The sequence below is a fragment of the Camellia sinensis genome, chromosome 7 (genome assembly GCF_055761805.1).
Source record: "Camellia sinensis isolate YWXY chromosome 7, ASM5576180v1, whole genome shotgun sequence".
In the NCBI taxonomy this organism is placed as follows: Eukaryota; Viridiplantae; Streptophyta; class Magnoliopsida; order Ericales; family Theaceae; genus Camellia; species Camellia sinensis.
Genome location: NC_138967.1, coordinates 86,113,901 through 86,141,454, shown reverse-complemented (window position 1 = coordinate 86,141,454; position 27,554 = coordinate 86,113,901). Strand labels below are relative to the sequence as shown.

Genomic DNA, 27,554 nt, shown 5'->3' with positions numbered 1-27,554 from the left:
AATGGGAGGGCTCAGTAATTGTTTTATTTAGGCCCAGTCCCCTCTCCTATCCTTATTAGGGTTTACATATATCTATATATATGTAGATCAAAGGGTTGTCAGCCCCATTGAAAAGACAACAAAAAGATTAGGAGAAGGAGGGGAAGAGCTGGAGCCAAGGTTTTCCAATTGTGAATGCCATAGTCTTTCAAAGAAGCAAAACTCAAGACAATAACGGAATCAAACGGTATGTATCCAAGTTTATATTTTAGTAGTTACTTTTATTCATAGTGTTTTGATTTCTAGTATATAGATCCTATAGTTTTACATCGCCACCATGGGTTCTAAAAGAATCTTATGTTCCTATGAAGTTGTATTTCTTTTTTTATTTATTTTTAAATGGTACTTAGTTCATTGCTTATGCATTAGAAGATTGTGAACTTTTTTACTTTATTTAAAAACTCTACTAGAACTATTTTTGTAATAAATGTAATGTGCTAATTCAAACTATTTATAACGGTATTTTGATATCATTTCTACAGTATACATCTTAATGTTAATTTTATAGTTTCGGTTTGAATTAGACTCTTTCAGAAGTTGCAATTAATAGTAAAATTTTGCAATCCTTTTTTCATCGGCTATTTAATTTTTTGCAATTTTGTTGTTTATCTGTATGTGTTCAGCATCCGAGCATGCTTTCAAAGGAATATTGACTGGTCTTCTCAAGCCAGGACGTGGCGAGTTTGGAAAATTCTATAGCTTGCCCGCTCTGAATGATCCAAGGATCGGTAATTATCTTAAGCTTGTTCTGGAATTGTAACTTGTATCTTTTTTTTATTATTTATTTTTTCCCTAAAAATTACTGCATGAATGCCATCTAAACAGTCTATATACCCCCAAAAAGAAAAAAAGATTGTAATACTTGTTATTAAAGGAATGTCTTTTATTCTCGAGTCAGTTGTCATGTTGCATGACTGGTCTGCTTTATCTACTTTGTCATGTATAATCTTGAGCCACTTTTTTCGGGTATGATTTTTCATTCTCAAGTAATGTTGTTTTATATTTATCAATTTTATATACAACAATTGAACCTTTGAAATGCTTTTAGTGGAAATATCCTTATCACCATTATTGGTTTACAAGGTTTTGTGTTTATGTTGTATCCATGACTTATCACACACATATTTTTTATTTTATTTTATTTGCATAAACGGATATGCTGCCATACTCTATTAGGATCCTTCTTGAATCAGCAATTCATAATTGCGACAACTTCCAAGTCACTAAGGAAGATGTTGAGAAGATAATTGATTGGAAAAACACTTCTCTGAAGCAAGTTGAAATTCCCTTCAAGCCTGCTCGTGTTCTTCTGCAGGGTTTTGTTATTATTGTTCTTCATTGTGTCAATAGACATGTATCCAACTTCTAAAAATCTTCTTTTGTGCCAGGATTTTACTGGTGTACCAGCTGTGGTTGACCTTGCTTGTATGTGTGACGCCATGAACAAGCTTGGCAATGATTTGAACAAGATCAATCCTTTGGTGAGTGTCATTCTCATTTACTGCATTTATTTTATCCTCCAAGAATTAGATTCCCGAGGTAGTTGCTTTTTGGATATTAAGTCTGTGCAACTCCGCCCCCCCAATCGCAATAGAGGTCCAACCATGTCAATTTGAGTAGGAACTTTAAATATTGGGACTAGTAACTTGTAGATTCAACTTGGCTGCAAATCCTTTTATCCATCTTTTTTTTTTATCACATTATTTTCTGTGTTAATGTTTGTAGTTAAACCTTCTCCTTCCTAGTCCTAGAAAACTCCATAAATGAACCTTATTAATTTTTTTTTTTTTACTTCATGTGGTGCATACATTTCATTTCAAGCTATGCCTTAACTGTCATGTTACCATATCATTAGCATTTCTTTAGGCCTACTGTTTTGGCTACAGTTTTCCGTTCAATGATCTAATTATGCAATATCTTGCATGCAGGTTCCTGCAGATCTTGTAATTGATCATTCAGTTCAAGTTGATGTTGCAAGAACAGAAAATGCAGTACAGGCAAATATGGGGCTTGAATTCCAAAGGAACAAGGAGAGATTTGCTTTTCTCAAATGGGGGTCAAATGCATTCCAAAACATGCTTGTTGTTCCTCCAGGTTCTGGTATTGTGCACCAAGTATGGGAGCTTGACTGAGCAGCTTCATCTATAGAGCTTTAATATATTAAATTGCATATCTATCTCAATATGTTTGATGTGCAATGATGTATAATCACTGTATAAGATTTTCATTTCAAGCTTTGTGTTAATTTTTTTTTTATACATATATTACGAAGAGATGCTTAACAATTGTAGTTGTCTTTCCATTTTCAATTGTCTTACCATTTTCTTCGTCATGTATATAATTTGAATTTATTAATTGGATTGTCATTATAGCATTTCAGGTTAATCTTGAATATCTTGGACATGTTTTTAACACTGATGGTATGCTCTATCTAGATAGTGTGGTTGGAATTGATTCCCATACTACTATGATTGATGGATTAGGAGTTGCTGGCTGGGGAGTTGGAGGTATTGAAGCAGAGGCAGCAATGCTTGGCCAGGTAACTCATGTTTTTGAAGTGATGGAATTGTGAAGTTTTCTCTATACTTAGGATCGAAAATTGATGAATTTGTTTTCTTTGACCATAACCACTATGTTTATGATGGTTGTGGTAGTACCATAAGCATGTGCATTTCCTTTTACATAATGCAATCAAAGCACTTAATGAGGTATAACTCAATGTTAAGAAGCATGGACACAGATATGGACATAGTACATGGCAATTTCAAAAAATTAGGGACACGAACACTTCAGGGACACAACAATAAATAATGTTTTCATATATTTTTATTTGCTATATAGATTAATATTACATCCACAAACAATCAATATTAACAAAAACAACTCTAATTATATATATATATATATATATATATATATATATATATATATATTTAAAAAAGCATTGTTAAATTAACACTTACTGTTTATATCTTTTTATATGGATGATTTATTAAGTATTTAAATGTAAGAAAAAACTAATAAATATTCAACATTCATCAAAAGTACTAAAGAAAATGATAGAAAAGACAACTTGAGATGTCCTTAGTGTATCCTCGAAGTATCCCTGGCATGTCCCCTGAAAATAAATTAATTAAATAAGGGGACACGCCATGTGGTGTGTTCCATATGTGTCCCTACTGTGTCCGCGTGTCTCCGAAGTGTCCATGTGTCTGACACGGATATGGCACTTGTTATGAAGTGTTGGTGCTTCATAGACTCAATGACATAAGGTTATGGAATATTGTGGCATATGGCCACACATGCTTAATTTATCACTTCAGGTGTTGTATGTAGTGAAACTTAAGTTAAATACCTTATTTCCCATCAGTTATATCATTACTTACTAAGGACAGAAAATTGGCAATAGGACTGGTGTATTTGTTTCTTGATCTGTACCACTTCCAATGGGAATGGGATGGATAAATTTTCTAAACCAACCTGGTTTTGGTGTAAAGGACTTACTTTGATGCAATTCTATCTATGTGTTTATGCGCTTTTAACATATATGTACTGGAATAGTCACGTATGATTGGTTTATAGATGTGTTAGGAATGGGCATGGTTGGTAGCCTCAAGACTTGAGATGTGCTTGGGCTAATGTCAAGACGATGCTACCTCCAATCAGTTTTACATGTTGGACTCTTATATTTCTCCATAGTATCCGTGTTCACTGGATATGATAAGAGTATTGGTGTGAGATGTGTATTTGACACCAGTACCTAATTTAGACACCTGGATCTTCTAATTTTATATGATTTTCGAAGAAGCAACTAATATTTGCTAGTAAATAAATATTTATTGCCTTTCACATGGATGAGGGATATAACATATTTCATATTTTCCCTAAATTCTATTTAATTTCATGTAAGTTTTTAAATAATTTATATAATATTATCTAAGAATATTAACAATATGCAATTTATACAAGTATTCAAGACATGTCCCGTACCCATACCCAACTTTAATAAACATATCTTAATATCCTAAGATTTTGGTTTAGGAAGGTTTGATGCTACTTGCACTCAATACTTGTATCCGAGTCCATATAGCATAGGTATAAGCTCACATGCCTACACATATGAGTCATTTCTTTAGCATCTGACACTCTCAAGGCTGTTTATGCTTTTGAGTTTTGTTATCCAGGGCCTTGCCTTTTTTCCCCTTATACTTGTATGTTATAATCAAACCATCTAATTTAAGGACTCGAAAAACTATTTAAATTAAGTCTTAATCGCATGCAATTCCCCCATGGAATTTGTTTCACTACTCTTGGACATGCTTTTGGAAATTAATGCATTGGGTAGATTCCCCTGCATTTTAGTTTTTAATGTTATATTTTACTCAATGACAGCCAATGAGTATGGTATTACCTGGTGTGGTTGTATTCGAGTTGTCTGGAAAATTACGCAATGGTGTCACTGCTACTTACTTGGTTTTGACTGTGACCCAAATGCTAAGGAAGCATGGTGTTTTTGGAAAATTTGTTGAGTTCCATGGTAATCAAACTAAAGCCTCGGTACTTTTCAAGTTCCATGGTTCTGTCAATGGTAGATTTAATGTTTTCATATGTCCTTATTTGTAGGTGAGGGTGTGGGCAAAATTTCGTTAGCTGACAGGGCTACCATTGCTAATATGTCTCCCGAGTATGGTGCAACAATGGGGTTCTTTCCTGTAGATAATGTTACTTAGCAATATCTAAAATTGACTGGAAGAAGTGAGGAAACTGTGAGTACTTTTCAACATTCATGTGTGTTCGTTTGAATGTGGATGAAACCAAGGACAATGATATTGATAATAGTGATGTCTGTCTTGTTTTTGGTGCTTGTGATAGATATTTTCACAAGGTAACACTCTTTTGTGTTGAAATTCAGGTGGCAATGATTGAAACATATTTATGTGCAAATAACATGTTTGTTGACTATAATGAGGCAAGACTCTTTGTTTTACAATATGATAATTTGGTTTTTAAAGTTTCAGTTGGATATAATTATCTTCTTCCCCTAATTTCAGCCTCAGCAAGAAAGAGCATACTCATCCTATCTACATCTAGACCTTGCGGATGTTGAACCTTGTATTTCTGATCCAAAAAGGTGTGTGCTCTGTGCTTCTTCAAACTCATGCACACAATGCAAATGTTGTTATTTGTTAGCATACATCTAACCATACTTACTCTTATTGACAGGCCACATGACCGGGTTCCTTTGAAAGAAATGAAAGCGGACTGGCATTCTTGTCTTGACAACAAAGTTGGATTCAATATAACTGTTAAGCCATTTGAGCATTGAACATCTTATGATGTCATAGCCTGATTAATCTGCTTCATTATAATTCTAGCAGTTTTATTTTGAATCAGTTTACTGGATTTGCTTTTCTTTTTCTTTGCTTTTTTATTGCAAATGTTTTCTTGTTGTAACGAACATCAGACATGCTGTTAGTGTACGTTGGTAGTGTAGTAGGTATGACTACATCAAAGGAATATTTTCTAATTACCAAGGAAATATGAGATAAACTTGAATGGACTTTGAAAGTTATATTGTGTTTTGGTGGTGTTGCCATCGTGTATAGCCGTTGATTGCTAGTATTTGTAATGTTTAATTATGATGTAGGGCTTTGCTATACCAAAAGAGGTACAGAACAAAGTGGTAAAGTTTTCGTTTCACAGATTGCCTGCGTAGCTTAATCACGGTAGTGTTCTCATTACTGCTATCACGAGCTGCACAAATACATCAAACCCTAGTGTCATGCTGGGGCCTGGCCTAGTTGCAAAAAAAGCTTGTGAACTGGGTCTGCAGGTTAGCTGTGCTCTAATGACCTTTATATCTTTGTTCTAGTGTTAGTTTGTTTGTTATTTATTCCCCAAAAATTTCACGGTCAACTCTGATTGATTTTTACCTAGCCAGGAGATGCTGTCAAGGGCTCCAATATTTGATTCTTACATTTTCTTAAATGATAATTTCCCAGGTTAAGTCATGGATAAAAACTAGTATTGTCCCAGGTTCTGTGGTGGTTACAAAATATTTACTTCAAAGGTATTACTTGTAATTTTTTTGCAGAATAAGTTTAATAGCTACCTAATGGTACACTGATATTTTTCCGTCCCTGTTGTGCAGTGGGCTGTAGAAGTATTTAAATGAGCAAGGCTTCTATATTGTTAGATATGGCTGCATAACTTGTATTGAAAATTCAGGGGATTTGAATGAATCAGTTGCTTCTGCAATATCAGAAAATCGTATTATTGTAGATTTGTTCTGAGTGTCTGTGACTTGTGTAAATAAAATTGAGCATAGTCATTGTTTGCTTCTCACTTGTAGGATTATCAAGTTAACTGTCAAATCCATCTAATTTAATTGTGGTCTGCTTCTGCAGACATTGTTATGGCTGCTGTTCTTTCTGGGAACCGGAATTTTGAGGGTCGTGTTCATCCCTTGACAAGAGCTAACTACCTTGCTTCTCTTCCTTTAGTGGTTGCTTATGCCCTTGCTGGGACCGTGACTGACAAAAACAAATAGTGCTGGTTTTTTTTAATTTTCATTGTTTTGTGTTTCAAGGAATTTATTCATCATTTCCTGATGAGATTTAATATGGGAACAAATGAAAAAAGTGAAAGCTAAATCCCTCTGGGTAGTGGGTACTTGCCTTCATTTGGTTTTTGAGTTAGATACTTGCCCCTTCAGTTGTCCTTGGAGGCATTTTTATGTGGACCCTGATACTTGTCGTCTAATTGTAGTGCTCAAGATTCACCACATGACTAATTATATGGCCTGTCTTTCCTTAGTGGTTAGTATGTAGGTTTAGTTAGGGCATAGATGTCTTTTGCTAGTTAGATTAGAAGCAGCACCAAGTGTTTCTCTCAACTTAAGAAGGGACATTTGATAGGATATACCTTGTGTATGTTTTCAATGGTATGTGATTCTACAGGCCTTGCAGTGAACAGTTGACTTGGCTTCGAGGGTGGCCAATCATGTGGTCTTGGGTCTTCAAATATGCCAAACACCCTATAGTTGAGTCAACCCCAAGGGGTTGGCTTGGTGGCACGGCCTTGGGTCTTGGGGGTGTGCTCCCTCCAAGGTTCAGGGATTGAAATCTCTTAGGTGCTAACAATTCTTTGGGGCCATCGGATTGGGAAAAAACTCTTGAATTAACCATGGTGTATCTCTGGGCTTGAAAAAACTTACGGGAAAATCCTTGCCAAGGGCTTGTGTATCTCTTGGGATTACTTGGGCTTTGATCCAGATACCCCTGTGCCAATCAAAAAAAAAAAAAAAAAAACCCTAGTTAAGTCCTGATTTGTGAGAAAAAAACATCTATGTGCCTCATGCCATATCATTCCCTTATTTTTCCTACCAAGGAGACTTTATTTCTTAGTTCCACGAAGTGGGGGTGGAGGCAGGAGCGGGAGCGGGAGAGCGGGAGCGGGAGAGCGTGAGCCGATAGAAGTTTCTCAGGTTGGGAGCGTCTCGGGGAGCGCTTAGATATATATATATATATATATATATATATATATATATGTATATTATGCATATATAAATAAAATTAATTCAAAAATTTTGGAGTGGCTTTATTTAAATATATTAAATTTGATGACTTACATTGCTACACAAAAATATAATAGAATCCCATTAGAAAATTCATGACTAATACAAAATATCATTAATTCTTAATCATCTAATCAAATAAAAAGACTTGACAATATATAACTTTATTTATTATATGTAAAATTAAAAATATATATATTATTTATTTATTTATTTTTAAATTTTATTTATTTACTTTAATATCAAATTTTATTTACAAATTAATTTTTTCTTACAAAAAAAAAATTTATTTTATGTATGTTTAAGTTGAGATATTCAAAAAAATAGAAAAAAAGAAAAAGAGGGAAAGGAAAAAAAAAGGGGTTTTTTTTTTTGTTAATATATATATATATAATAATAATAAGGAATTAGGGACATCAAACGAATAGAATAGAGGAGAGAAGAGGAGAGAGAGACAGAGAGACGATTGCTCAGAAAGAAAAGAGAGAGACCATCGCGCAGAGTCGATGAGTTCAAGACAAGCGAGAGACAAAGTCAAAAGCGAGAGAGAGACGATCGCGCAGACTCATGGAGAGAGATGAACAGAAGAAGAAGAAAAATAAAGAACGAAGAAGAACAGATTAGGGCTTTAACAGGTTCTTCCTCACTCTTTCTCTTTCTATTTCTCTCTCTCTGTCTATCTCTATCTCTCTCTCACTATATATATATATATATATATTCAATTAGTTAGGGTTTTTATCTCTCTGTATTCGAGTTAGGGTTTCTCTCTGCGTATTTAGCGAGTTAGGGTGTATCTCTCTGTTTTGCTTTTCTTTTCCACCAATGATCCCATCTTGGACAGGATCACGTTTCTCTCTCTACAGAAACGCGATTCTTACACATTTCTTTCTACGAAACGTGGAATCGCGCTTTTTACGAAGATTCGTCACCTGGTTGCATGAATCCTGCAACTAAGCTCTATTTCCTCAAGCTAAGGTGTCTCTGCCATCTGGTCCATTTTATCTATGCATTCCTCCTCCCACAAGGATCCTAATGATCTACAATTAGTTATAAATAGAATTATAAACCCATTTTTGAATTTTCTCAGAATGTTTTTGGACTCTAAGGTGGGTAAGTTGGACTTATCAAAAAAAGAAAAGAAAAGAAAGATGGTTAAGTTGGCCAGTTATTAACATTCCTTGGAGTCCTGGGTTAAACTTATAGGCACGTGCAAGATGCCATTCTAAGCTTGTGTTGGGTGCTACTAGGTAAGCTTGCCAACAATGTCATTCTCACAAGAAACATGCACTTCACAAGGAAACATGACTAAGTAACGATGCACAACCGATATACAATATAACCTTTTCTTTTGGTTTCTAGGACTGCAAATGAATCGAGCTGTTTACAAACAGACTCGGCTCGGCTCGTCAAGGGCTTAGTTTGTTTAATAAATGAGTCGAGTTCGAGCTCAAATATTAGGCTTGTTTAGTAAACGAGACGAGCTTGAGCTCAAATAAGCTCGGCTCGTCAAGCTCGGGTCGTTTATCTTTATTTAAATTATATAATAAATGTAACCAAACCAAACCAAATCAAGCCTTAAGTCCCATCAAATGGGGTCGGCTACATGAATCCTTCTTCTCCACGCGACCCTATCAAAGGCCATTTCATTAGTAAAATTAAGTAGATCCATATCTCCATTTACAACACTAGCCAACGTTAATCTAGGCCTACCCCATTCTCTAACACTTCCATCTACTATTACAACATCCCTTCTCTTCGCTACTGCCTTTGTTGGTCTTCGTTGAATATGACCAAACCATCTCAATCGATTATCTCTCAGTTTATCTTCTATCAGTGCTACTCCTATCCATTCCTGAGCTGAGCCGAGCTGAGCTTGAGCCCAGTTAGTTATCGAACCGAGGCCGAGCTCTAGCTCAAGCTCAATAAATGAGCTCGATAAACAAACGAGCTGAGCTTGAGCTTAGCAAAGTGCGGCTCGGCTCGTTTGTAGACCTATGTCTAGAGGAGGCTTATTGTAAAGCATAATTTGAAAGTGCAAGAAAAATGATAAAAAAGGACACTAAATGACAAGAATGTAGTTGGAGAGGGCATTGCGTATTCCAGGTGGCATGGAAATCCAGTTGTGACACTTCACCACTAAGAAGCACGGAGACAGACTGTAGACACCCCATTTTTTACTGTCTTCAAGACTTGGGCGTCATCGTTTGAATACTCGATGATCATCCATGCTCATGTTCGTTTTGAGTTCCCCGAGGTCTCGGTTGCTCGCCTTGCCTCAAGATCTCTCAACTTGTATGTTTTGTCCTTGGTTGTGGACCAAGGACTTGTGGTTTTGCTTCTGAGGGAAGAAGGTGGCTTGTTGGCCATCTCCTCAACCCATCGGCTAAGGCATAATGCTATCGGCCTTGTTTTCTTGCCATCGGCCAAAAGTGTTGGCCGATCGGCACTCTTTTTGGTCGATCGGCACTCTGTTTGATCGATCGGCCATATTTTTGAGCCGAGACCTTTCCATCTGCTTTTTGCAGATATTTTGTACCAGCTGTGACAGCTGGTATGCACATTTCTGATCCTTCATATGTATGGAGGGATTTATTTCAAGACTCAAGCTTGTTGAACAAGCTTGAGAATTGAGATTCTAAAAGAAGGGAGCCTCCCCTCCCTTTCTAGAGGTTCAAAAAATTGAGATACAAAGTTCTATATCTCTCTCTATATATATATTTGACCTCTCTCTCTTGTTTTGCCTTTGTTTGTGCTCAAAAGTGTAGAATCTTCATACTATTGCACACAAACACCTAGCAATACACCTTCCTTTTGTTGCTGAGGTACTAGGGAGTTGGTTTTGGTGTTCTTGGATTGGTTTGAACTCAAAAAAGTTGCTGGAGTAGTGTTCTTGAAGGTGTTCTTCAAGGGTGAGCAACTAACCTTTTAATCCCCCATTCTTGCTTAAGCTTTTAGACCTACTTGCATATTGTTTTAAGCTTAACTCTAAACTACAAAAAGTTCTGATTTTGTATGCTTAAGATGATTGTTTAAGGTCACTTTTTTGGTTGGGGGTAGTCTACCCCCTCTTAGGCCTTGTTTGGCCTTGTTTTGTGCCTTTCTTTTTGAGCTTTGAAACCATCTTGTTTTGGTCTTCTCACCACTGAAATCCAGAGGATTTTCGATGGTGGAGAAGTGGTTTTGGAGTCTTGCATAGGAGAGGGACACCCCTCTCTCCTTGTCTCTCATTTGCTTGTATTTATGGCTCATAATGGTAGCATGTTTTCTTAGCATGTTTTGGCTTCATTTCAGCAAGTATTTAATGTTATTTTGCCATGCTTTACCTCTGTTTTAAGTTGGTTTGATAGCCTCTTACTTGCATCATGCACTTGTCTTGCAATCCTCTCATTTGCCTTAACATGCATCCTACATTTAGGCCATCATGCTTGCATATTTTGGCTCAACTCCATGAAGCTTTTAGCCTTGTTTTACCATGCTTAAGCTCTGATTGATGTTGTTTTAGTCATGCATGCATTGTTTTGTATAGCCTTGGTTCAATCTAGCTTGTTGGCTTTGAGTGTCTAGGTCATTAACACGCATTGCTTAGACCATTTTCATGATTTGGCATCATTTCATATGTGATTTCAGTCCATGTGGTGTAACTATATACTTGCATTTGTCACCCTTTCCATGCTTTGAAGGCTTGGTGTTTCATGCCTCAAGAGTGCATCATTGTGTATGCCTCTATGCTTAGGCATTTGGGATGCCATCTAAGTGGGTTTTGGGGCTTATTTTGACATGCCATAACTCTGATTTTTATTGGTTAAGTCATGCCATGTTTGGTTATAATAGGTGTAGTGTAATACCCCTTGTTAGCCTTGCATGCCTCATGCCTTTTGGACCCTTGTTCTAGCTTGTGTGGGCTAGGTTCAAGCTTGTTTTTGGCCTCATCTTGACCTTCCTTGGGACTGTTTTGATTGCCCTTGACCCTTTGGGGCTTGCTTTGTATAGTCTTGGTACAAGCTCCTTGGCTAACCTTAAGCCTTAAGCTTTCTTGCATGCTATGCTTGACTTGTCTGAGTGGATTGGCACCACTCTTTGTATGATTTCAGAGCTTACCTTATTGCCACATTATCATGTTTATCACTCCTTGCTCATGATTGAGAGTTGTGTCCTTATGCCTAAGTGATAGGCCAATTGGCATGCATGCTTGTTTTGCATTTCATTCCATCATTTTCTTAGCATTTTGGCCACTGATTTTGGGCATGACCGAGGTCTGTCCATCTTTAGTTTAAGTCCATTTTTGCATGTTGTTGCATGTTTGACACGTTGTATGTTGTTGCATGCTTGTCCATCTTTGCATGCCATGCATGTTTGTATTGCATGCTTGCTAGTTTGCATTTTGTCACATGCTTGTTTAGGTTGCATTGCATTTGGCATGCTTGTTACCTTAGCCTTGTGTGCATGTTTGAGTCATATTGCATTCGGCATGCTTATGTTTCATTGCATAGCTTTTCCATGTTGCATGCATTGCATTGTGTTTGGTTTGGGGTGTCAAACCAAACACGAGGACCAAGGGACGTTTCGTACTTGAAGTGACGAAACGTGCCTCAATCCTCGGTCGCCGACACTCTTGATCCAACATGATAAAGTGTGAGGCATTTGTGAATTCATTCCATACTGATTTGTGCAATTCGGCCTCTTTGGCCATTATGCATCGAAATGCATGATTGATGGCTCGAGGGTCGAACACTACGCTCCTTTGAGTCTCAAACATGATAAGGGGTGTAGTTTCACAACATTACCTTGCAAATGTATTGCCATGCCCTTGTTTGTCCTCTGCTGCAGCAAAAGGAGCAGATTGCAGGAAGATATGGCTGATAGCCTCAAAAATGGTCGATGACCTTCATATCTTGGCCGATGGCCTTACCTCTTGGCCGATGACCTCTTACAGTATCCTTGAGGTGGTTCAGAAGCATCACAGAGGTTTTCACAATTTTCAGAGGTGTAAAACAGCGCAAACAGAGGCAACATGAGGCATAGCAACGGATTTTCGAGCGAAGCTGATCGAGCATGCATTTGTCCCTCTTCTCGAGGCCGTTTTAACTGTTTTGTAACTTAATTAATTTGCTTAATTAGTTAAGGGTTTTGTAATAATTAATTAACTTGTTAGTTAGTTAATTAGTTTGTTTGTATTATTTATTCGGACCCTCCGTCGAGAGGGCGAATTTTGTAATAAGTGTGCGTGAGTGTGTGAATGTCTTCCAACCCCACATCTTTCTCCCTTTTACATAACCGCTTACAATGGTTAGTTCTAGGTCATGTTTCAATTAGCATTCCTATGCTCGCATGTTTGCATCCATTCATTCGTATTGCATGCACCGAGCTTGGCGCATCATACAAACTGCATTGTATTTCAATACATTTACTTGAATACGTGTTCAACAACGTGTTATCAAGTTGCATCTCATATGCCATCTTAGGATAGCCGAGCCTATTTCTAGTTGCATTTTGCATGTGTTGCATTAGCCATCTTAACATGAACTAGGATCATGCATGATTTCTAACTAGTTCTCTGTTTTGGCTCGGAGTACACTGTAAGTGTTTATGCTTTAGCATCTTGCATGTGTGTAAGTGATTTCCATGATAGCATGCTTGCCATGAGGCTATTTGCTTAACTGATATAACTGCCTGAATGCCTGTAGGTGAAGGTTGGATTACTTGAATTGGAACAATTCATCAAATGCGAGTTTTAAGCCCACTTAAGAGTGGCAAAATCATGTTTTTTGTCTAAGCCCACTTGAGGGTGGCAAATCCATGTCTTAGCCTACTTGCGAGTAGCACCTTCAAACCATTTTCAAACAAACAAATATGAGATGTTTTGTTCCAACTTAGGCGATCTAGTCTATACTTGTGTGTTGTGCGCATCACATAGTAATTCTAGGCTAATAACCGGAATAAGAACGCATGTGTTTTCAAAAAAATATATCATGTTAGTAGAGGCCGATTTTTGATTGGGCGAACGGGGTTGCTCATTGCATGACCTTCCCCTCTCGTACCCAAGTTCCCGAGCCGAGGCAACTTTGATGATGACGGACATGTGGCCTTAGGCACGAGTCAGGGTTTTGCTTTTTTACTTGCTTTATTTACTTTTCTTCTTTCTATTTTTCCTTTGTTTTTGGGCTAAAAACTCTGTATTTTTGGGTTGAAACTTAGGTTTTAAGGTCAATAAAGGTTAAGGGGTGGTTCACCCGTCTTCACACCTTGCTTTCAAGGCCTCTACCCTAGTGTTTCTCATCCTTACACTATCTTTTTTTGAGCTTTTAAATGCTGATTTTTAGAGTTATTTCAGTAACTAAAATGATGTTTTGAAGTCCAAAGTTGAAGGGGTTAGCCTCCCCTCCTTGTGTTTTGCTTACTATCCTAGCATAATTCATGTTTTAGTTTATTGTCCTAGCTATTTTTGTCTTAATTCTAGCATGTTTTAGGACTTATTTAGCACTGTCTTAGGACTATTTTTAAGTGTTCATTGCATTTGAGCCTTATATTGCATGCTTGTAGTATAATTGTCTTCATGAGTTTGGTGTTTTAGGCGTTAGACACCACCTTATTTAAGTTGATTGCATTTATTTAGTGCTTTTCTTACTTTTTCTCACCTTTAATCACCTCTACAACCTCCTTCCTTTCTTGGCCTTTTCTTTTCTTTGAAAGTGGTTTCAAATTATTTGTTTGTTTAAGCATGAGATTGAGGTGTCATGCTTAATGGTTTAATCTCTTTGGGGGTTCATTACCAACGATATGATGTCTTTTTCATGCCTAAAGCAACACTTGGTTTAAGCCCTCTTTCCATTAGAGGACTTAAATTCACTTGTGGACTTAATTGATTAAAGAAATGAGAGGTAACTAAAATGGAGTAATAAAATTGGTGAATAAAAAAGAGCAAGATAATAATTTGGTTTGGGTTCAATCAGATGTTAGTTGGACCCTTGAGTCTCAAGTCGTTTCATACTCATTAGACGTTAGTTGAACTCTTGAGTCTTGAGTCGTTTCATACTCATTAGTGATGAAAACAGTTCAAGATTCATTGTCAACTACTTCCCTTGATCTTTCATAATAGAGAGGTGGTTTTGAGAGTTTTGTTTTGTTACATTCATTGAACTTACACACTTGATTCATGAGCTATCATGCAATGAAAGTGCATCCATTGGTGGTTTGTGAGTCAAACTTATTACTCCTTTAAGCTGGTCAAATGATAAGGGCGGATAAATTGTGCAAATAAACCCTTGAGAATACCCTGTCCCTGCTATGTTTGTTCTCTGTTACAGTAGCACAATCCAGTCATCAGTGGCCAGTTGGCCATTATCAGTGGTTGGCAGGCCCTCTGCCGGCCAACTGTGCAAAATCTAGCAGTGTACTTTTGAAGCAGAACAGAGTTGGTTTGTAGGTGGAAAACAGTGCATGTGTTCTACTATGCAATAGAGGCTTTCAGCAGTAGAAACAGTGGCTTTTTCGGGTGGGAAGTCCGTGCATGCATGAGCATTCCTCGTTTCCTGAGGAGGAGTAATTAGAGTAGTTAATTTGTTTACTTTGTTTTGTAATTAATTAGTTAGCTAATTTTGTCTTGTAATAATTACTTAGCTAGAATAGTTAATTAATTTGTTGTTGTAATAATTAGTTAAGTAGTTTAGCTAAATTATTCATTTGGGTTTGTAATAATTAATTAATTAGTTTGGCTTTAATTAGTTAGCTAGTTTGTTTATTCGGACCTTCCTTCGTATGGGCACAATGTTGTAATAATTTATATGTCTTCCGACCCCACGTCTTTATCTTTTTTATTTACTAGCTTATGATGGTTAGTTTAGAGCATCATGTTTTGTTTAGCATTCTCCATGTTTGCATCCACTGGTATTGCTTGCACCGAGACTCGGTTCATCATTTTAACTTGTATTGTTAGTTTAAATACTTCTTTGAATACGTGCTTAGACCGCATGCTATCAAATTGCTTCATTTTCCATATTAGTAGCCGAGCCTAGTAAATTGCATATCGCATGTGTTGCATTAGTCATATTACATAGTTAGGAGTCATGCATTTTTCTAACTCGTTTCTCTTATTGGCTTGGAGTACTAGATGAGCCTTTACTCGCTTTAGCATATCGCATGTTGATGTTTCCATGTCTAGCATGCTTGCCATGAGGCTAATTGCTTAAATGCTATAATTGCTTGAATGCCTGTGGATGAAGGCTAGTTTCTTGAATTGGAATAATTTGAGTAATATTCATATGCGATCACTTTTTCAACTGGTACATATTCAAAACAATTTTGCAAACAAACATGAGCCAAATGTTCCAATTCTTGCAAGTTAGTCTATACTTGTGTGTGCGTATCACACAGTAATGTTAGCCTAATAATTGGAACAAGAGCATATAATGTAAAATAAGATTCACATCATGATTAGTAGAGGACGATCTTTGATCGGGCGAGCGGGGATGCTCAATTCACGACCTTCCCCTTGAGCCAAGACAATCTTGGTGATGACAGACACATGGCCTTTGGCACGAGTCATGGGTTTCCTAAATTTCCCAAAAATATTTAGGTGGCGACTTTGTATCTGGCAAAGCAGTCCATTTTTGGCAATTTGATTCAAAATTGATTTTCCAAAAGATTTGGTGGATTTGGACTCTTTGGTGTTTATCTATTTCATATTGCACTTATAGGATCAGATTTAGAACCGTGGAAGTCCTACACTATAAGGCTTATTCGTCTTTCGAAAGGGAGCACAAAAAGTCGAACTACAACACCATACATACACTTCCTAAGCCTAAGCTTGAGTCCTTTTGCTGAGATTCTTGAACACAATTTCAGTTCTTGAGCTCAACTTGTGGCTTGTTAACTAAAAAGCTCTTCCTCTCTTTAATGGGGTAAACTTTCAAGAGGCTTATCAGTTGTGGGCTCTGCCATGTTGAAAACACAACCCTTGGATCTGGATTATCGCTGTACCGCTTAATCCTCATTTTACTTCTTGGTGTTAGGTGTAAGAAGTATATTAGGTAATCTTGCTAAGGTACCCTTTTGGACGAACCGACCTAGTGCATATAGTGAGCTCTAGCGGCCATTCAAAATAGGATAGAATGCTCCAGATTTTGTGAAGCCACTTTCTTGAAGTAGTGAACCTCTAGATCATGCCAAAGCTAGGACAGGGTAATTGTACCCCCTCATAGGGGTGTTTTGGCTCTCTTTACTTGCTTTGTGCTCTACAGTGGATCTATATTGGGGTGCTTCATATCAATGGTACAATTGATATCAGTTTGTGGGGCAGAATTCAATGGGAAGTTCAGTCCTTCAGCTGTGATCATATATGTTCTAGTGAAAATTGGGCTGAGGTGATGTCGTTTTCTCTTTTGCTACGTAGTCCTGGAACCATAGCTTTATAAGACTTTGATATTCCCCAGGTACTCTAGACTCTTGTCATTAGACTTTATCAAGTCGAAGATTTATTTTTAGGAGAAGGCGAAGAAAGGTCAAACGGGGTTTACCAGTTCCGTTGTTTCGGCAATCACCCATAAGATCACCTATACTCAGCCCACCCCAAGCACAGTCACATATTCCTGGAATGGCACAATATCCACCATTAGATTTGGAGGACTTACTAATCCGACTCCAGCAATCAGTGGATTCACTCCAGTACGGCCTGGTCGGTCAAACTGAGGTCATGAATAGGTTGCAACAACAACAATAGCAGCCAGCTATGCCTTCTGCTTCTCATGCACCTAACATGGTTACTCTAATGCCCAGTACCATGGCCAATACTACTGCTCAGGATCCACTGGCTGAGGGTATTCCGATGCTTCTTGTCCAGGTAGATCCTATCTCGGTCTAGATGTCTCGAGCTCCAGTTCACCATACTAAGGCATATTTTGAGTTCGAGTTTGACCCGACCTTGCTCAAAGTCAATAAACTTGAAAAACTATTCAAGAAGGTGCAGGGGGTTAACTCTATCTCATATATCGAGGATGAATATACAGAGTCTGTTGTTAGCCTACCAGAACAGTTAAAAATGCCGCATATTGAACGATTCGATGGCTCTAAAGATCCAATGGTGCATCTGCATCTGTTTCTAGTATCCTGCGACCAATGGATTTGACCAGAATTCAGAAGTTGTCGTTATTCGGCAAGACCATGTTTGGAATAACTGCCATTTGGTTTGCTAAATTGGAGGACTTTGTGAAACAGAGCTGGGAGGAGTTGGCTAAATCTTTCATTGCCCAATATTCCTATAACACGCAAATCGAGGTCATAACTCTTGATCTCGAACCAACGTATCAGGAACTGAAAAGGGATTTTCAGAGTTTGTGACTAGATGGAGGGAAAATAAGGCTATGATGGCAAACAAGCCTCTAGAGAAAGAGCAAGTTCGTATAATTGTCAGAAATCTGCATGAAAAGTTATTGCAAAAAATGATAGTCCTCTCATTATTCAACTTTAAGGACCTTCATGAAATCGGGGTTCAAATTGAGGATGCCATCAAGCAAGGGATCATTATGGAAGGTAATGAGCATATGAGGAAGAATATTGTTCACAGTTCCAATGGTACTGCCAGTGGTAGCACAGCTGCGAAATGTTCAGAAGTAAACATTGTCACCAGTCCCATTAAAAACCCTTTTGCTGATAATAGCCTAAAACTAACCACTTCTACTTGGCCCTAGGCCCTAAAATTTCCATCCTCTTTACATGGCACTCTCTCAAGCTTTGAAAATGCTCCTAGTAAAAAGGGCACCTAGAGCTCCTAGAACCCTGACCCTTACCAAGTCCTTTTCCACCAAGACATGACCCCGCTAAATACTATTCCTATCATCAACAACATGGTCATGATACAAACCGTTGCATCTGCCTCCGTCATAAGATTCAGGATCTTATTGATAAAGAGATCATAGCTCCACCAAAAAGACCTCAGGCCACCACCAAACCATTACTGTAATAACCCGACCCTCATATAAGTTTTCTGATATATTTTCAGTTCTTGTTTTAGGCTTTTGAATGCTCATCATGAAATTCTATGAGAAATTATGGTTAAGAAAGTGAACTCCATGTTTAAGGCATGTTTAAGGGAGTCTATCTGTTTAACAAGACAAGTATCTATTACATGAGAATGTTTAAATCAGAAATTGGAAGCCTCAGAGGCTTAATTATCCGAAATTGATTTCATATATGTAATCAGCATAATTTTTAAGTAATATTAAGCGCCTCTGTGAAATTTCAATTTGGGGATGCTTAAACGATTAATTTTCGTCCCTATCCAAGCTTTATATATATACATGTTTATAAGAGTCTTATTGACCTTAAGACTTAGGAACCATATATCTCCTGAGAGAAGATGAGGAGAGAGAGAAATTGAAGGGTAGAGGGAGGAGATCATCAAAAAGGTTGGGAATTTGAGGAAGTTTAAGCACAAGGTATGTAGAAGGCTATCTCAATTAACTCCTATAACTTTTATTCTCCTTAAGATGTGTGAAATACCCTCATGATCATGTCACTTAGGGGTTGGAATTATGATTCTATAAGTGTGTAAGAAGTTAATGGACAAGATAACCTTACTTGGTTGTTTGATTCAATTGGAATTAACCATGGAGAAGTTATATTTTATCTTCTTATTTTGAACTCAAGTATGTGGGCATGGCTTTATATCAAAGTATGCTTATGGGTATGTAAAGGAAGAACTCTCATGGACTTGTGTATGTTGAACTAAAGTTTATTAGTTTGATGTATGTAATTGGCATTGTATTTATTTGATTTTGGGCCATGTTTTACCAATTATGAAAGTTATTTTGAGCCTTATTCATGTTCACCAAAAGGTGGGATTTTGCAAGAATTTTCAGACAATTTTGGGCAGAATTGCCGCACGTGCGAGGGTCATAGCCGCACGTGCGGGAGTCATGGCCGCACGTGCGGGAAATGGTGAAAAACAGGGGCTTGGCTACTGTCTAAAAGGCATGTGCGGGGCATTTTGCCGCACATGCGGGAGAGCTTGCCGCATGTGTGGGGCTCACAGCCGCACGTGCGACTCATGCTAAAAAGCACGGTCTGCTCCGTTTTGCATGTTGAATCCTCTAATATTGTCAGAATATGTATTTGATGCCTTTTTTAATATTTATACACGTCTTCGAAGTGAAGTGAAACAGAAAGTTAATTGATGAGAAAACAATGAACTAATGTGTAAGTTTTGGATGTGTGCAGGACACACTCCAGGAAGAAGTAACACGTCATCGCAACACTGTGAGTAGTAGTACCATTGTACGCTTTACATTAGCTAATGATTATCAGTAGCATTTTGTTCACGCACGATATGTGACTATGTTAACGTTTTATGATATGTAAAGAAAGAAATGGAAAAGATGAAATACTTTCATTCTGTAAGACTCTGGGCCTATGGCCATTCAATATAAGTTGTTATGATATGAAACAAAGTGCTACACGGAACTAAGTGCTACGACGTGTGCTACGACGTGAGCCACCTCTAGAATCCGTGTGAGACACCTCTTGAGTTCATACAAGTATGTTTCAAGGGCTTAATGCCAAATTATCCAAGGGCGTAATGCTAAGCTATTTAAGGGCTTCATGCCACCATGTCCAAGGGCTTCATGCCATTATACTCAAGGGCTTATGGCCATCATGTTTATGTTGCAAGATTGGGCCTAAGGCCGTTAGGTACTTAGCACAGAATCAGACTAACTATGTGAACTCTGCATTTGCATATGCATTGTTCTATTATGTTTCAAGCTAAACATCATTTTATTTAAGTATTACTATTCACTGAGCCTAGCTCACTCTCTGTTTTGTTTTCTTCTGTAGGTAACCAACCAGGTGGTCAGTCCTAACCCATGACACCCGGTTTCTTTTGTCAACCTTCATGTATCCAGGCACTATACGAGGCCACTTATTTTGTGAAGTTTATTAAGAGGATTGGCTTACTTTTTGATTAGCCTTCTAAGGTTGAATGTATATAACTTCCATAGTTTTGTACATGCCTGATTATAGGGTTGGGTCCGCATATGTGTTTGTGTATATGTACTGCTAAAGTATGTTTTAAACTTTATCTGCCTATTATGGTGCATGTGATGTATAAGATCCTGGCATATTAGAAGTAGCTCAATGGAGCTTGTTTGGTTCAGTATTCTTTTATTATTTTGTGCTTCCGATAACGCCCCATATGTTATATATACCAGGTTATACGTCTGTTTCTGAATGGGTCATGCCCGAACTTTTAGGGGCAAGTTTGGGGCGTGACAATTACCTCTCCACCTCAACCTAATCCATACACTACCATCCATTTACAACCCCAGCATATACATCACCCCAACCTTTTTACCCAAGCCTAAGTTGTTCATTCTAACAAGCACGTACTTGTGTATGATGGATGCACTTGAACCCTAATCATCTCAAACCCCATCAAATACACCGCAGGTACCAATTGCCAAGTCCACTGTTTCTGAGCTGTTGAGCATGATTGAAGATCTTCTGAGAATTATGGTAGATTTAACCTTCGGGATCTTGGCTTCATCATCGACCACATCACATGCCAGAAATTTGACACCAAAAGGCTCCCCAATCTTGGGGAGAGCTACAATTTGAAAGGGCCAACTCGAAGCTATCTCAAGTTTGGAGGATGACATGTCAACAACAAATGGCCCTCCCTCCGATATGGCCACCCAATCCCTTGGCAGAGCTGTAACAAGTGGCAAGAACAAGGCCAGGGCAAGTATCAGTCCTAATGCACATCTCTGGTGGGCTATAGAGGCTTTCAAGGTCAAAGGGCTAAACACGCAGCAAGTGCTTGCAATTGTTGCAAAAATTGTGGATGGCACTTTTGCTGCTCAAGTTGTTGGCATTTTGAATCCAAGGATAAGCCATGAAAAGGGATGCTTTTCCAAAAACACCCCTTTCAACTCTAATTCTACACCTGTAGGAAGTCTCCAAACCTAGTCAACACCTGCCAACCCCTCCATTAATACTTCCAGGACTGGTAGTCTCACCTTCAATCATCTTTACATGACCTTGTCCAAAGCTCTTCAAATCCTTATAGGGCAAGGCCATCTCAAACCCCTTGGTGCTCGACCTCTCCCTGATCGTCTTCCAGCCAAGCATGATGCTGCAAAGTATTGAACCTTTTATTAGCAACCCGGCCATGACACTGACCATTGTTTTCGTCTTCTCCATGATGTATAAGATTTGATTGACAACAAGGTCATCGCCTCACCAGGACCTACAAAGTCTATCGGCGCTGGATCATTGAACTTGGGAGATAATGTGACTGGTTCTGTGATCAGGAATGAGCCGCCTACTGTTGACCTCATTTTACTCCAGGCACAGTGGATGGCATGCATTGATTTTAGCAATATAAAAATGTTGTTTTATTTTACTTTCTGAACTGGGTGTTGAGTCAGTCTTGTTGCGTTAGAATTTGGTGATTTCAGGGTTGTTAACTCGAACATCACTGTCTTGTTTTTGTTTGTTTGTCTTTTTCACTCTTTCTTTTGAGTCTATTTCTATCATTGAGCCAGTTGAACCAGAAGTTCTGAATGAAATTGTAGTTATTTTCACCTACTTCTTTGTGCATTTAAATCATTACACTGGCTAAAGTTTTTCAAAACCTTTTCCAAAACTATGATGAAAACAAAGAGGGAGGAATTCCTCGGGATTTGCAAAATTTGATCGATTGAGAAGAAAAGAGGCATACTAAATCCTTAATGAATGAGATCATGTCTGTCAATGTGGGTACTAAGAAGGATCCTGGCTTGGTCCAAATTAGTTCTACATTGTCTTCAGAGGAGCATGAGCGACAAGTCGCTTTATTAAAAGATTTCAAAAATATTTTTGCGTGGTCCTACAAAGACATGCCTGGACTTGATCTTGAGATTGTACAGCATAAGATCACTCTCGACCTTGAGACCCGATCCCTTTGCTTTCAAACATTGATTTGGAATGTTCAACGATCAACCAAAATATGAGGCTTGCATGGCCAAATTGGAAGCAGCTCTTGAACTAGGGGTAATAAGGTCAAATGAGATTGAAGGAAGCTTGCATAGCTGGATGAGAAGCAACCCTTGAACTTGGGGCAAAAATGTCAGATGTGTTCGAAGATTCAAAGATGGGTCATTTCTCAAGCCAATGGACAAAAAAGCCAAATCCCATAATCTAAGAGAAGAAAATTTATTGCTGAAGGACACTCGAGTTCCTATCCACTACACTAAGGGCAAATTTAGACCCAATTGGATGGGCCCTTACATCATCAGGACTATTTGGTCAGGAAAAACAACCATTCTTGTGGATTTAGATGGCTTAGAGATCTCACAACTGATCAACATGGACAAGTTAAACTTTTCTATCATTGAGAGGCTCACTAGGCTGAGAACCTAGAAGGGCAGCCCAGGCAAAAGTTAGAGCAAGGAAACAAAAGAAATGAAAACAGAAAAAAGGAAAAAATAGAAAAAAAAAAAGAAAAGAAAAGAAGATGAATCAAAAATGAAAAATGAAAAAGAAAAATAGAGCTCGCATGGTCGAAAACCCAAAAAGGCTGCCTTGGCAAAAGTTAGAGCACAAAGGGAGAGAATTAATACTTGAGTGAACCTTAACCTGGGAACTACGGAAGGCCTAATTCCCATCTTTGGGATATGTAGGCAATTTCATCATGAAGTTCGGCCCCAACCAATTTCAGCCTGCTTATCTCATCCATGTTGATTGGCTTATCTTTGTTCAACTCGGCTATCCTATCAATGTCCAATTGGCTCATCTTCATTCAAATTCGGTTGTCCTATTCTGTTAAAATATTCTACTGTCAAACAAAGCAAGTTTGGATTTGAGGTTGTGCATCTCAAGAGTTAATTCCATGTTGGTTGGGTAGTGGCCATTTGCAAAAATAGTTTTTGAGGATTTTTAAAGAAGTTGACTAATTTGCTCAGAAATTATTCCATTTATCCAATACCGGACCATTTCTTGGATCCCAAAAAGGGAAACGCTTCAGTGCTCACAGCCCGACTTACATGATTTCAAATTAGAAAGTCGAACAAGCATATTAATCTAAACTCTCATGTTGGTCAAAATTGTTTTAGCAGACAGCCAAAAACAAAAAAATAAAGTCAAAGTAATGAACTAGGGGCACAATCGAGTTTGATTTTCCATCTTTTCCCCATTGTCAACACTCTCGCTAGAAAGGGCACAACTAAAGCTAGCTACAGGGGCCAAAAACTCTCTCTTTCTCCAATCAGTGAGGTATGGAGCCAAGTACGAAGCACGAACTAGAAATAGAGCTAGATATTCGATCCCCTCAGAGGGTCCACAACTTCCAACTTATCCATCAACCACATCTGGGAAGGGATTAAAAAAAATAAGAGAGATTAAAGAATAGAGAGATGTGTGTTGAGAGAAAAAGTAAGGAAAAGGCTTTTTAGAGAAATAGAGATTGAGGGTCAAAGTGATGCGAGAACCATAAATAAAAAAGGGTGGGAAACAATACCTGGAGAAGAAATGGGCTTCCCATGAACCAAGAGGTCTCTCTCCAGTAGCAAACATCCATGTGTCGTGTTTGTTGTTTTTGTTTGTATTGAGTCATTTTGATTTCGGTAAGTATACATAGGTCCGTTTAGGTTGTTTTCTTTGTTTTGCCTTTGTTGAGTCATATGGTGTACTTTGGTCAGTCATAGGCTCAATACCCGATTAAGAACGCATTCCCAATTTAACTTGTTTTTGTGCTCAGAGTGTCGTGTCATTCCTAACATGATGTGCAAAATAGAATTCTTTCTTTCATTAGCTGCAGGGTCCAACCCCGATGAAAAGAGCGAGCAACAGAACTAGGACCTATCTGAAGCTACATAGATTCTGGACTGCAAAGCAAAAGAGAAAAGGAAAAATTGGAGCATCTGTGCTTGTTTTAACTTCAAAAAATTTCTGAGATTGCATTCTGGATGCACCTTTGCAAGCCTCGTTATTTCCCCAGAGTATGAGTGTACCCCGAGCTCAAGCCTACTTTGGTGATCAAAAGTGTTCTCCCTGAACACCATTTCCCACCAGAGGCATCTTGGCTATATTTGTAATGAGTTCCTAGGAGACCAATTGCGACGGTGGAAACTAGAGTTTGAATAGCAATGCCTAGAACACAAAGGTTTGGAATTTTCGAGACTAAAGTCTGGTTTGAATACCCAAGGGCGTATCCTCGACTTGAAATATGTATGGCAGCCCCATATGTTGTGGTAGTGTGTATGCGTCTCAATTCTGGCTATTGAATCAAACCTAGTCTATCACCCCGTTGGAGAATAGGAAAAGTTGTATGTATGATCAGGGAGAAGAGCGTCATCCATGGCTTCGACGTGTAAATTTTACCCTTTGTCAGCATTTGAGGACATTTGAACTATGAGTTGAAGGTGGAAGTTTGAAAAATACAAAAGCGGAGATTCTCGTCCGAGTAGAGCTATTTTTATCTCAGGACATTTAGGAACACGACCTTGAGCGGTTCAGGACCTCTTCTCACGATTTCAATGTGGTTAGAGTGTTCTTCATCCTCTCACGATTCCAGCGTGGTTGGAGTCTCTTCCTCTTTTGACGATTCCAGTGTGGTTAGAGTATCTCAGGGTGTGCAGGAATGTGACCCTTAGAGTTTTTCTCAAGACACATGAGACGCATTCCCCAGAGATTTTTATCTCAGGGCATGCAGGAACATGACCTTGAGCGGTTCAGGACCCCTTCTCACAATTTTAGGGTGGTTAGAGTGTTCTTCCTCCTCTCACGATTCCAGCATGGTTGGAGCCGCTTCTTCTTCTCACAATTTCAGCGTGATTAGAGTATCTTAGGGCATGTAGGAACACGACCCTGAGCGGTTTTCTCAGGGCGCGTGAGACACATTCCCGAGCGATTTTTATCTCAGGGCATGCAAGAACACGACCTTAAGTAGTTCAGAACCTCTTCTCACAATTTCAGGGTGATTAGAGTGTTCTTCCTCCTCTCACGATTCTAGCGTTGTTGGAGTCACTTCTTCTTCTCACGATTTCAACGTGGTTAGAGTGCGTTCTTCCTCACACGTTCTTCCTCTTTTCACAATTCTAGCGTGGTTGGAGTCTCTTCCACTTCTCACTATTTCAGCGTGGTTGGAGTATCTCAGAGTGTGCAAGAACACAACCCTGAGTGGTTCAGGACCTCTTCTCACGATTTCAGCATGGTTAGAGTGTTCTTCCACTTCTCACGATTCTAGCGTGGTTGGAGTTTGTTTTCCTCTCTACGTGAGATGTAGTTTGATTTGCACCTTTTCATCCCTCTCTACGTGAGACGTAGTTTGATTTGCACCTTTTCATCCCTCTCTACATAAGACGTAGTTTGGCTCGCATCTTTTATCTACGTGAGACTTAGTTCAGCTTAAACCTTCCCTCTCTCCTTATGAGATATGGGTAGATATGCCTGTTGGTTACACCATCTTTTCTCCTTTCATATGAAACGTGTTTGGAATTGACCTTTGCTTACTCCTTTCTGTGTGAGGCACGATTAGATTTGTTTTGATTTAAAGCTTGAGGCTTGTTTCACTCATATGCTATCATCTTGTTATTACTCATTGCATTGGCTTGGATGATCATGGATTTTCAAAATAACTAGCTTTGCGAAGCGTGTAAGTCCAGCTTCTAATTGTATTCTTGTGCATACCATTTGCATTTTGTCCCTAAACTACGCTGGTTTGATTCCTTACAAAGGGATATGTTGGCAACTTTAGAGTTCAACCAATTGCATTTACATTTTGATTGCTTGCCCAAGTCTTATGGCCTTGTCAAATGGGTCATCTTCGGACTTTGACATTCACTCATGTCATTCATGATTTTGAGCTTTATCAAAGAGGGGCAACTGTAGACACCCCATTTTGACTACCCTTAACACTTGGGCATCTCACGCACTCGATGATGAAATGTTACGCTGTGCAAATCGTTCAATTTCTTCAATAAAAGGCTTCGGTTTCAAGCTTTTATTTAAAATCTAAACCTTTCATCCCCTTTGAACCAAAACCTATTTTCTTCTAGCCTGACCACTCAGAGACCTACTGGCCAACAAGTGGCCAGCAAGCCATTTTTGATTGGCCGGTCGTCCCTTTTCATGGCCGGCCGGCCATATTTAGCACAACAAATATTTTGACAGCTGACAGCTGTCCTCATGTGCATGCTTTGTACCAACTGTCTCATTACAGATATTTCTGACATGATAAGGTGTTTTTCTATAAATACATGACCCCTCTCATGGTTTGGGTTTAGAAAATTTTGCGAAGAGCTATAACTTGTCAAACACTCTTTCCTCCTCTCTTGCAATATACATACACCATATATACACTTCCTAAGCCTAACTTGAGGCCTTTTGCTGCTCAACTTGTGGCTTGTGAACTAGGAAGCTTTTCATCTCTTTAAAGGGGTAGACTTTTAATTCTTTAACCATCTCTTCCTCTCTTTCCATGGTGTTTACTTACTATTTTTAGAGTATTTTGAGGCCTGAAATATGTGATTTTAAGTCACAAAAAGAGGAACGGTTAGCCACCCTTCCTTAGGCTTGTTAGTTGGTTAAAACCTCTTGCCTTTAGCCCATTTTTGCTCAACTTTTTCACCTTAAAAACTTGATTTTAAGCACTAATTTGTGTTGTTTCAGAGCTTTTTAGTGTGCTAAAATATGCTTTAAATACTATAGATGTGTTGTTGTAAGTTCTTATGGATATAGTTTTCACTCCACTGAGTTGATAGTCTTTTCTTGCACTTTTTTATAGCTTTCATACATGTTCATACCATTGTAATCACCCATTTTCCATTAGCATTCTGCAATCTCCCTCCTTTCTTTGTTTATTTTGATAAAGAGTTGTATTTAACAAAAGATTGTTGTTCAAAGCATAAGAAAGAGACCTTTCATACAAAATAGTTTAATCTCCTCAGAGGTTCATTACCAGAGCATTGCA

General features: G+C 38.4%; 1 pseudogene across 1 annotated transcript; it reads left to right on the top strand.

Annotated features, from left to right (window-relative positions):
• The first annotated feature begins 1,192 nt into the window (after positions 1-1,192).
• LOC114308583 (aconitate hydratase, cytoplasmic-like) lies at positions 1,193-7,179 on the top strand (annotated as a pseudogene). The gene is made up of 13 exons (XR_014334627.1): positions 1,193-1,360; positions 1,428-1,520; positions 1,968-2,153; positions 2,420-2,578; positions 4,432-4,576; positions 4,663-4,805; positions 4,952-5,008; positions 5,091-5,170; positions 5,263-5,344; positions 5,687-5,872; positions 6,042-6,109; positions 6,191-6,309; positions 6,447-7,179. The product of XR_014334627.1 is annotated as an aconitate hydratase, cytoplasmic-like (transcript).
• Positions 7,180-27,554: the final 20,375 nt, after the last annotated feature.